Source organism: Sus scrofa, chromosome 13, assembly GCF_054392235.1.
Source record: "Sus scrofa isolate SSC_HxYL_T2T_F1_AM1 chromosome 13, Sscrofa_HxYL_maternal_Yorkshire_Landrace_v2.0, whole genome shotgun sequence".
Taxonomy (NCBI): Eukaryota; Metazoa; Chordata; class Mammalia; order Artiodactyla; family Suidae; genus Sus; species Sus scrofa.
Window position 1 is genome coordinate 5,909,634 of NC_139395.1, and position 13,696 is coordinate 5,923,329.

Here is a 13,696-nt window from a genome sequence, read left to right on the forward strand (position 1 = left end):
TATACTGTATTCAATCACGCTGCATGGAATTCACTGCATTCAATTGGGATCCATTGTGCCAAATGCATGGAATCCACTGCGTTCAATCAAAATCCATTGCACCATACTGCATGGAATCCACTGCATTCTCTCGAGATCCATTGGGCCACGCTGCATCGAATCCACTGTATTCAATCGGGATCCATTCAGCCATGCTTCATGGAATACACTGCGTTCAATCGGGATGCATTTTACCATGCTGCATCGAATCCACTGCATTCAGTGACGCTGCATGGAATCCACTGCATTCAATCGGGATGCTTTGGGCCTCGCTGCATAAAATCCACTGCATTTAATCGGAATGCATTGGGCCTCACTGCATGGAATCTACTGCATTCAATCATGCTGCATGGAATCCACTGCATTCAATCATGCTGCATAAAATCCCCTGCATTTAATAGGGTTCAATTTCTCCATGCTGCATGGAATCCACTGCATTCAATCATGCTTCATTGCAACCAGTGCATTCAATCGGGTACCATAGGGCCACGCTTCATGGAATCCACTGCATTCAATCATGCTTCATTGCAACCACTGCATTCAATCGGGAACCATTGGGCCATGCTGCATGGAATCCACTGCATTCAAACACGCTGCATGGAATCCACTGCATTCAATCGGGATGCTTTGGGCCATGCTGGATAATATCCACTGCATTCAATCGGGATTCATTGGGTCTCGCTGCCTGGAATCCACTGCATTCAATCATGCTGCATGGAATCCACTGCATTCAATGACACTGCATGGAAGCCACTGCATTCAATAGGGTTCCATTTCTTCACGCTGCATGGAATACACTGCATTCAAACACGCTGCCTGGAATCCACTGCATTCAATCGAGATCCATTGGGCCACGCTGCATGGAATTCACTGCAATCAATCAGAATCCACTCCACCACACTGCACGGAGTGCACTGCATTCAATGGAGATCCATTGGGCCACGCTGCATGGAATCCACTGCATTCAATTGGGATCCATTTAACCCCGCTGCATGGAATCCACTGCATCAATCGGGATGCATTTTATCATGCTGCCTGGAATCCACTGTATTCAATGACACTGCATGGAATCCACTGCATCAATCGGGATGCATTTTACCATGCTGCATGGAATCCACTGCATTCAATGACACTGCATGGAATCCACTGCATCAATCGTGACGCATTTTACCATGCTTCATGGAATCCACTGCATTCATTCGGGATCCATTTAGCCATGCTGCATGTAATGCACTGCGTTTAATCGGGATGCATTTTACCATGCTGCATGGAATCCACTGCATTCAGTGATGCTGCATGGAATGCACTACATTTAATCGGGATGCATTGGGCCAAGTTCCATGGAATCAACTGCATTCAATCAAGCTGGATGGAATCCACTGCATTTAATCGGGATGCATTTTACCACGCTGCATGGAATATACTGCATTCAATCACGCTGCATGGAATTCACTGCATTCAATTGGGATCCATTGCGCCACGATGCATGGAATCCACTGCGTTCAATTTAAATCCATTGCACCACACTGCATGGAATCCACTGCATTCCCTCGAGATCCATTGGGCCACGCTGCATCGAATCCACTGCATTCAATCGGGATCCATTTAACCCCGCTGCATGGAATGCACTGCGTTCAATTGGGATGCATTAAACCATGCTGCATGGAATCCACTGCATTCAATGACACTGCATGGAATCCACTGCATCAATCGGGATGCATTTTACCATGCTGCATGGAATCCACTGCATTCAGTGACGCTGCATGGAATCCACTGCAGTCAATCGGGATCCATTGTGCCACATTGCAGGGAAACCACTGCATTCAATCGACATCCATTGCGCCATGCTGCATGGAATCCACTGCATTCAATTGGGATTCATTGGGCCTCACTGCATGGAATACACTGCGTTCAATCGAGATCCATTGGGCCACGCTGCATGGAATCCACTGCATTCAATCGGGATCCATTTAGCCATGCTTCATGGAATACACTGCGTTCAATCGGGATGCATTTTACCATGCTGCATGGAATCCACTGCATTCAGTGATGCTGCATGGAATGCACTACCTTCAATCGGGATGCTTTGGGCCATGCTGCATAAACTCCACTGCATTTAATCGGGATGCATTGGGCCACTCTCCATGGAATCAACTGCATTCAATCAAGCTGGATGGAATCCACTGCATTTAATCGGGATGCATTTAACCACGCTGCATGGAAAATACAGCATTCAATCACGCTGCATGGAATTCACTGCATTCAATTGGGATCCATTGCGCCACGATGCATGGAATCCACTGCATTCAATCGGGATCCATTTAACCCCGCTGCATGGAATCCACTGCATCAATCGGGAGGCATTTTATCATGCTGCCTGGAATCCACTGCATTCATTGACACTGCATGGAATCCACTGCATCAATCAGGATGCATTTTACCATGCTGCATGGAATCCACTGCATTCAATCATGCTGCATAAAATCCCCTGCATTTAATAGGGTTCAATTTCTCCATGCTGCATGGAATCCACTGCATTCAATCATGCTTCATTGCAACTAGTGCATTCAATCGTGTACCATAGGGCCACGCTTCATGGAATCCACTGCATTCAATCATGCTTCATTGCAACCACTGCATTCTATCGGGATTCATTGGGCCTCGCTGCCTGGAATCCACTGCATTCAATCATGCTGCATGGAATCCACTGCATTCAATCATGCTGCATAAAATCCACTGCATTCAATAGGGTTCCATTTCTTCACGCTGCATGGCATACACTGCATTCAAACAGGCTGCATGGAATCCACTGCATTCAATCAGAATCCACTGCACCACACTGCATGGAATCCACTGCATTCAATCGAAATCCATTGGGCCACGCTGCATGGAATTCACTGCAATCAATCAGAATCCACTGTACCACACTGCACGGAGTCCTCTGCATTCAATCGAGATCCATTGTTCCACGCTGCATGGAATCCACTGCATTCAATCGGGATCCATTTAACCCCGCTGCATGGAATCCACTGCATCAATCGGGATGCATTTTATCATGCTGCATGGAATCCACTGCATTCAATGTCACTGCATGGAATCCACTGCATCAATCGGGATGCATTTTACCATGCTGCATGGAATCCACTGCATTCAATGACACTGCATGGAATCCACTGCATCAATCGTGACGCATTTTACCATGCTGCATGGAATCCACTGCATTCATTCGGGATCCATTTAGCCATGCTGCATGTAATGCACTGCGTTTAATCGGGATGCATTTTACCATGCTGCATGGAATCCACTGCATTCAGTGATGCTGCATGGAATTCACTATATTCAATCGGGATGCTTTGGGCCATGCTGCATAAAATCCACTGCATTTAATCGGGATGCATTGGGCCACGCTCCATGGAATCAACTGCATTCAATCAAGCTGGATGGAATCCACTGCATTTAATCGGGATGCATTTTACCATGCTGCATGGAATATACTGCATTCAATCACGCTGCATGGAATTCACTGCATTCAATTGGGATCCATTGCGCCACGATGCATGGAATCCACTGCGTTCAATTTAAATCCATTGCACCACACTGCATGGAATCCACTGCATTCTCTCGAGACCCATTGGGCCACGCTGCATCGAATCCACAGCATTCAATCGGGATCCAATTAACCCCGCTGCATGGAATCCACTGCATCAATCGGGAAGCATTTTATCATGCTGCCTGGAATCCACTGCATTCAATGACACTGCATGTAATCCACTGCATCAATCGGGATACATTTTACCATGCTGCATGGAATCCACTGCATTCAATGACACTGCATGGAATCCACTGCATCAATCGTGACGCATTTTACCATGCTGCATGGAATCCACAGCATTCAATGACACTGCATGGAATCTACTGCATTCACTCGGGATCCATTTAGCCATGCTGCATGTAATCCACTGCGTTTAATCGGGATGCATATTACCATGCTGCATGTAATATACTGCATTCAATCATGCTGCATGGAATTCACTGCATTCAATTGGGATCCATTGCACCACGCTGCATGGAATCCACTGCATTCAATCGAGATCCATTGGGCCACGCTGCATGGAATCCACTTCATTCAATTGGGATCCATTGGGCCACGCTGCATTGAATCCACTGCATTCAATCGGGATCCATTTAACCCCGCTGCATGGAATCCACTGCATCAATCGGGATGCATTTTATCATGCTGCCTGGAATCCGGTGTATTCATTGATACTGCATGGAATCCACTGCATCAATCGAGATGCATTTTACCATGCTGCATGGAATCCTCTGCATTCAATCATGCTGCATAAAATCCCCTGCATTTAATAGGGTTCAATTTCTCCATGCTGCATGGAATCCTCTGCATTCACATGCGTCATTGCAACCAGTGCATTCAATCGGGTACCATAGGGCCACGCTTCAAGGAATCAACTGCATTCAATCATGCTTCATTGCAACCACTGCATTCAATCGGGATTCATTGGGCCTCGCTCCATGGAATCCACTGCATTCAATTGGGATTCATTGGGCCTCACTGCATGGAATACACTGCGTTCAATCGAGATCCACTGGGCCACGCTGCATGGAATCCACTGCATTCAATCGGGATCCATTTAGCCATGCTGCATGTAATGCACTGCGTTCAATCGGGATGCATTTTACCATGCTGCATGGAATCCACTGCATTCAGTGATGCTGCATGGAATGCACTACCTTCAATCGGGATGCTTTGGGCCATGCTGCTTAAAATCCACTGCATTTAATCGGGATGCATTGGGCCACGCTCCATGGAATCAACTGCATTCAATCAAGCTGGATGGAATCCACTGCATTTAATCGGGATGCATTTTACCATGCTGAATGGAATGTACTGCATTCAATCACGCTGCATGGAATTCACTGCATTCAATTGGGATCCATTTCACAATGATGCATGGAATCCACTGCGTTCAATCAAAATCCATTGCACCACACTGCATGGAATCCACTGCATTCTCTCGAGATCCATTGGGCCACGCTGCATCGAATCCACTGCATTCAATCGGGATCCATTTAGCCACGCTGCATGGAATACTCTTCGTTCAATCGGGATGCATTTAACCATGCTGCATCGAATCCACTGCATTCAATCGGGATCAATTTATCCACGCTGCATGGAATACTCTTCGTTCAATCGGGATGCATTTAACCATGCTGCATCGAATCCACTGCATTCAGTGACGCTGCATGGAATCCACTGCATTCAATCAAGCTGGATGGAATCCACTGTATTTAATCGGGATGCATTTTACCATGCTGCATGTAATGTACTGCATTCAGTGATGCCGCATGGAACCACTGCATTCAATCGGGATACTTTGGGCCTCGCTGCATAAAATCCACTGCATTTAATCGGGATGCATTGGGCCTCACTTCATGGAATCTACTGCATTCAATCATGCTGCATGTAGTGCACTGCATTCAATCATGCTGCATAAAATACCCTGCATTTAATAGGGTTCAATTTCTCCATGCTGCATGGAATCCACTGCATTCAATCATGCTTCATTGCAACCAGTGCATTCAATCGGGTACCATAGGGCCACGCTTCATGGAATCCACTGCATTCAATCATGCTTCATTGCAACCACTGCATTCAATTGGGGACCATTGGGCCATGCTGCATGGAATCCACTGCATTCAAACACGCTGCATGGAATCCACTGCATTCAATTGGGATGCTTTGGGCCATGCTGGATAATATCCACTGCATTCAATCGGGATTCATTGGGCCTCGCTGCCTGGAATCCACTGCATTCAATAGGGTTCCATTTCTTCACGCTGCATGGCATACACTGCATTCAAACACGCTGAATGGAATCCACTGCATTCAATCGAAATCCATTGGGCCACGCTGCATGGAATCCACTGCATTCAATCGGGATCCATTTAACCCCGCTGCATGGAATACACTGTGTTCAATCGGGATGCATTTCACCATGCTGCATGGAATCCACTGCATTCAGTGACACTGCATGGAATCCACTGCAGTCAATCGGGATCCATTGTGCCACATTGCAGGGAAACCACTGCATTCAATCGACATCCATTGCGCCATGCTGCATGGAATCCACTGCATTCAATTGGGATTCATTGGGCCTCACTGCATGGAATACACTGCGTTCAATCGAGATCCATTGGGCCACGCTGCATGGAATCCACTGCATTCAATCGGGATCCATTTAGCCATGCTTCATGGAATACACTGCGTTCAATCGGGATGCTTTTTACCATGCTGCATGGAATCCACTGCATTCAGTGATGCTGCATGGAATGCACTACATTCAATCGGGATGCTTTGGGCCATGCTGCTTAAAATCCACTGCATTTAATCGGGATGCATTGGGCCACGCTCCATGGAATCAACTGCATTCAATCAAGCTGCATGGAATCCACTGCATTCAATCGACATCCATTGGGCCACGCTGCATGGAATCCACTGCATTCAATCGGGATCCATTTAACCCCGCTGCATGGAATCCACTGCATCAATCGGGATGCATTTTACCATGCTGCATGGAATCCACTGCATTAATGACACTGCATGGAATACACTGCATCAATCGGGATGCATTTTACCATGCTGCATGGAATCCACTGCCTTCAATGACACTGCATGGAATCCACTGCATCACTCGGGACGCATTTTACCATGCTGCATGGAATCCACTGCATTATGTGACGCTGCATGGAATCCACTGCAGTCAATCGGGATCCATTGTGCCCCATTGCAGGGAAACCACGTCATTCAAGCGACATCCATTGCACCATGCTGCATGGAATCCACTGCATTCAATCGGGATCCATTTAGCCATGCTTCATGGAATACACTGCGTTCAATCGGGATGCATTTTACCATGCTGCATGGAATCCACTGCATTCAGTGATGCTGCATGTAATGCACTACCTTCAATCGGGATGCTTTAGGCCATGCTGCTTAAAATCCACTGCATTTAATCGGGATGCATTGGGCCACGCTCCATGGAATCAACTGCATTCAATCAAGCTGCATGGAATCCACTGCATTCAATCGGGATGCATTTTACCACGCTGTATGGAGTATACTGTATTCAATCACGCTGCATGGAATTCACTGCATTCAATTGGGATTCATTGTGCCAAATGCATGGAATCCACTGCGTTCAATCAAAATCCATTGCACCATACTGCATGGAATCCACTGCATTCTCTCGAGATCCATTGGGCCACGCTGCATCGAATCCACTGTATTCAATCGGGATCCATTCAGCCATGCTTCATGGAATACACTGCGTTCAATCGGGATGCATTTTACCATGCTGCATCGAATCCACTGCATTCAGTGACGCTGCATGGAATCCACTGCATTCAATCGGGATGCTTTGGGCCTCGCTGCATAAAATCCACTGCATTTAATCGGAATGCATTGGGCCTCACTGCATGGAATCTACTGCATTCAATCATGCTGCATGGAATCCACTGCATTCAATCATGCTGCATAAAATCCCCTGCATTTAATAGGGTTCAATTTCTCCATGCTGCATGGAATCCACTGCATTCAATCATGCTTCATTGCAACCAGTGCATTCAATCGGGTACCATAGGGCCACGCTTCATGGAATCCACTGCATTCAATCATGCTTCATTGCAACCACTGCATTCAATCGGGAACCATTGGGCCATGCTGCATGGAATCCACTGCATTCAAACACGCTGCATGGAATCCACTGCATTCAATCGGGATGCTTTGGGCCATGCTGGATAATATCCACTGCATTCAATCGGGATTCATTGGGTCTCGCTGCCTGGAATCCACTGCATTCAATCATGCTGCATGGAATCCACTGCATTCAATGACACTGCATGGAAGCCACTGCATTCAATAGGGTTCCATTTCTTCACGCTGCATGGAATACACTGCATTCAAACACGCTGCCTGGAATCCACTGCATTCAATCGAGATCCATTGGGCCACGCTGCATGGAATTCACTGCAATCAATCAGAATCCACTGTACCACACTGCACGGAGTCCTCTGCATTCAATCGAGATCCATTGGGCCATGCTGCATGGAATCCACTGCATTCAATCGGGATTCATTTAACCCCGCTGCATGGAATCCACTGCATCAATCGGGATGCATTTTATCATGCTGCATGGAATCCACTGCATTCAATGACACTGCATGGAATCCACTGCATCAATCGGGATGCATTTTACCATGCTGCATGGAATCCACTGCATTCAATGACACTGCATAGAATCCACTGCATCAATCGTGACGCATTTTACCATGCTGCATGGAATCCACTGCATTCATTCGGGATCCATTTAGCCATGCTGCATGTAATGCACTGCGTTTAATCGGGATGCATTTTACCATGCTGCATGGAATCCACTGCATTCAGTGATGCTGCATGGAATGCATTACATTTAATCGGGATGCATTGGGCCACGCTCCATGGAATCAACTGCATTCAATCAAGCTGGATGGAATCCACTGCATTTAATCGGGATGCATTTTACCACGCTGCATGGAATATACTGCATTCAATCACGCTGCATGGAATTCACTGCATTCAATTGGGATCCATTGTGCCACGATGCATGGAATCCACTGCGTTCAATTTAAATACATTGCACCACACTGCATGGAATCCACTGCATTCCCTCGAGATCCATTGGGCCACGCTGCATCGAATCCACTGCATTCAATCGGGATCCATTTAACCCCGCTGCATGGAATGCACTGCGTTCAATTGGGATGCATTAAACCATGCTGCATGGAATCCACTGCATTCAATGACACTGCATGGAATCCACTGCATCAATCGGGATGCATTTTACCATGCTGCATGGAATCCACTGCAGTCAATCGGGATCCATTGTGCCACATTGCAGGGAAACCACTGCATTCAATCGACATCCATTGCGCCATGCTGCATGGAATCCATTGCATTCAATTGGGATTCATTGGGCCTCACTGCATGGAATACACTGCGTTCAATCGAGATCCATTGGGCCACGCTGCATGGAATCCACTGCATTCAATTGGGATCCATTTAGCCATGCTGCATGGAATACACTGCGTTCAATCGGGATGCATTTTACCATGCTGCATGGAATCCACTGCATTCAATTGGGATTCATTGGGCCTCACTGCATGGAATACACTGCGTTCAATCGAGATCCATTGGGCCACGCTGCATGGAATCCACTGCATTCAATCGGGATCCATTTAGCCATGCTTCATGGAATAAACTGCGTTCAATCGGGATGCATTTTACCATGCTGCATGGAATCCACTGCATTCAGTGATGCTGCATGGAATGCACTACCTTCAATCGGGATGCTTTGGGCCATGCTGCATAAACTCCACTGCATTTAATCGGGATGCATTGGGCCACTCTCCATGGAATCAACTGCATTCAATCAAGCTGGATGGAATCCACTGCATTTAATCGGGATGCATTTAACCACGCTGCATGGAAAATACAGCATTCAATCACGCTGCATGGAATTCACTGCATTCAATTGGGATCCATTGCGCCACGATGCATGGAATCCACTGCATTCAATCGGGATCCATTTAACCCTGCTGCATGGAATCCACTGCATCAATCGGGATGCATTTTATCATGCTGCCTGGAATCCACTGCATTCATTGACACTGCATGGAATCCACTGCATCAATCAGGATGCATTTTACCATGCTGCATGGAATCCACTGCATTCAATCATGCTGCATAAAATCCCCTGCATTTAATAGGGTTCAATTTCTCCATGCTGCATGGAATCCACTGCATTCAATCATGCTTCATTGCAACTAGTGCATTCAATCGTGTACCATAGGGCCACGCTTCATGGAATCCACTGCATTCAATCATGCTTCATTGCAACCACTGCATTCAATCGGGATTCATTGGGCCTCACTGCCTGGAATCCACTGCATTCAATCATGCTGCATGGAATCCACTGCATTCAATCATGCTGCATAAAATCCACTGCATTCAATAGGGTTCCATTTCTTCACGCTGCATGGCATACACTGCATTCAAACAGGCTGCATGGAATCCACTGCATTCAATCAGAATCCACTGCACCACACTGCATGGAATCCACTGCATTCAATCGAAATCCATTGGGCCACGCTGCATGGAATTCACTGCAATCAATCAGAATCCACTGTACCACACTGCACGGAGTCCTCTGCATTCAATCGAGATCCATTGGGCCACGCTGCATGGAATCCACTGCATTCAATCGGGATTCATTTAACCCCGCTGCATGGAATCCACTGCATCAATCGGGATGCATTTTATCATGCTGCATGGAATCCACTGCATTCAATGTCACTGCATGGAATCCACTGCATCAATCGGGATGCATTTTACCATGCTGCATGGAATCCACTGCATTCAATGACACTGCATGGAATCCACTGCATCAATCGTGACGCATTTTACCATGCTGCATGGAATCCACTGCATTCAATGACACTGCATGGAATCTACTGCATTCACTCGGGATCCATTTAGCCATGCTGCATGTAATCCACTGCGTTTAATCGGGATGCATATTACCATGCTGCATGTAATATACTGCATTCAATCATGCTGCATGGAATTCACTGCATTCAATTGGGATCCATTGCACCACGCTGCATGGAATCCACTGCATTCAATCGAGATCCATTGGGCCACGCTGCATGGAATCCACTTCATTCAATTGGGATCCATTGGGCCATGCTGCATTGAATCCACTGCATTCAATCGGGATCCATTTAACCCCGCTGCATGGAATCCACTGCATCAATCGGGATGCATTTTATCATGCTGCCTGGAATCCAGTGTATTCATTGATACTGCATGGAATCCACTGCATCAATCGAGATGCATTTTACCATGCTGCATGGAATCCTCTGCATTCACATGCGTCATTGCAACCAGTGCATTCAATCGGGTACCATAGGGCCACGCTTCAAGGAATCAACTGCATTCAATCATGCTTCATTGCAACCACTGCAGTCAATCGGGATTCATTGGGCCTCGCTCCATGGAATCCACTGCATTCAATTGGGATTCATTGGGCCTCACTGCATGGAATACACTGCGTTCAATCGAGATCCACTGGGCCACGCTGCATGGAATCCACTGCATTCAATCAGGATCCATTTAGCCATGCTTCAGGGAATACACTGCGTTCAATCGGGATGCATTTTACCATGCTGCATGGAATCCACTGCATTCAGTGATGCTGCATGGAATGCACTACCTTCAATCGGGATGCTTTGGGCCATGCTGCTTAAAATCCACTGCATTTAATCGGGATGCATTGGGCCACGCTCCATGGAATCAACTGCATTCAATCAAGCTGGATGGAATCCACTGCATTTAATCGGGATGCATTTTACCATGCTGAATGGAATGTACTGCATTCAATCACGCTGCATGGAATTCACTGCATTCAATTGGGATCCATTGCACAATGATGCATGGAATCCACTGCGTTCAATCAAAATCCATTGCACCACACTGCATGGAATCCACTGCATTCTCTCGAGATCCATTGGGCCACGCTGCATCGAATCCACTGCATTCAATCGGGATCCATTTAGCCACGCTGCATGGAATACTCTTCGTTCAATCGGGATGCATTTAACCATGCTGCATCGAATCCACTGCATTCAATCGGGATCAATTTATCCACGCTGCATGGAATACTCTTCGTTCAATCGGGATGCATTTAACCATGCTGCATCGAATCCACTGCATTCAGTGACGCTGCATGGAATCCACTGCATTCAATCAAGCTGGATGGAATACACTGTATTTAATCGGGATGCATTTTACCATGCTGCATGTAATGTACTGCATTCAGTGATGCCGCATGGAACCACTGCATTCAATCGGGATACTTTGGGCCTCGCTGCATAAAATCCACTGCATTTAATCGGGATGCATTGGGCCTCACTTCATGGAATCTACTGCATTCAATCATGCTGCATGTAGTGCACTGCATTCAATCATGCTGCATAAAATACCCTGCATTTAATAGGGTTCAATTTCTCCATGCTGCATGGAATCCACTGCATTCAATCATGCTTCATTGCAACCAGTGCATTCAATCGGGTACCATAGGGCCACGCTTCATGGAATCCACTGCATTCAATCATGCTTCATTGCAACCACTGCATTCAATTGGGGACCATTGGGCCATGCTGCATGGAATCCACTGCATTCAAACACGCTGCATGGAATCCACTGCATTCAATTGGGATGCTTTGGGCCATGCTGGATAATATCCACTGCATTCAATCGGGATTCATTGGGCCTCGCTGCCGGGAATCCACTGCATTCAATAGGGTTCCATTTCTTCATGCTGCATGGCATACACTGCATTCAAACACGCTGAATGGAATCCACTGCATTCAATCGAAATCCATTGGGCCACGCTGCATTGAATCCACTGCATTCAATCGGGATCCATTTAACCCCGCTGCATGGAATACACTGTGTTCAATCGGGATGCATTTCACCATGCTGCATGGAATCCACTGCATTCAGTGACACTGCATGGAATCCACTGCAGTCAATCGGGATCCATTGTGCCACATTGCAGGGAAACCACTGCATTCAATCGACATCCATTGCGCCATGCTGCATGGAATCCACTGCATTCAATTGGGATTCATTGGGCCTCACTGCATGGAATACACTGCGTTCAATCGAGATCCATTGGGCCACGCTGCATGGAATCCACTGCATTCAATCGGGATCCATTTAGCCATGCTTCATGGAATACACTGCGTTCAATCGGGATGCTTTTTACCATGCTGCATGGAATCCACTGCATTCAGTGATGCTGCATGGAATGCACTACATTCAATCGGGATGCTTTGGGCCATGCTGCTTAAAATCCACTGCATTTAATCGGGATGCATTGGGCCACGCTCCATGGAATCAACTGCATTCAATCAAGCTGCATGGAATCCACTGCATTCAATCGACATCCATTGGGCCACGCTGCATGGAATCCACTGCATTCAATCGGGATCCATTTAACCCCGCTGCATGGAATCCACTGCATCAATCGGGATGCATTTTACCATGCTGCATGGAATCCACTGCATTAATGACACTGCATGGAATACACTGCATCAATCGGGATGCATTTTACCATGCTGCATGGAATCCACTGCATTCAATGACACTGCATGGAATCCACTGCATCACTCGGGACGCATTTTACCATGCTGCATGGAATCCACTGCATTATGTGACGCTGCATGGAATCCACTGCAGTCAATCGGGATCCATTGTGCCCCATTGCAGGGAAACCACGTCATTCAAGCGACATCCATTGCACCATGCTGCATGGAATCCACTGCATTCAATCGGGATCCATTTAGCCATGCTTCATGGAATACACTGCGTTCAATCGGGATGCATTTTACCATGCTGCATGGAATCCACTGCATTCAGTGATGCTGCATGTAATGCACTACCTTCAATCGGGATGCTTTAGGCCATGCTGCTTAAAATCCACTGCATTTAATCGGGATGCATTGGGCCACGCTCCATGGAATCAACTGCATTCAATCA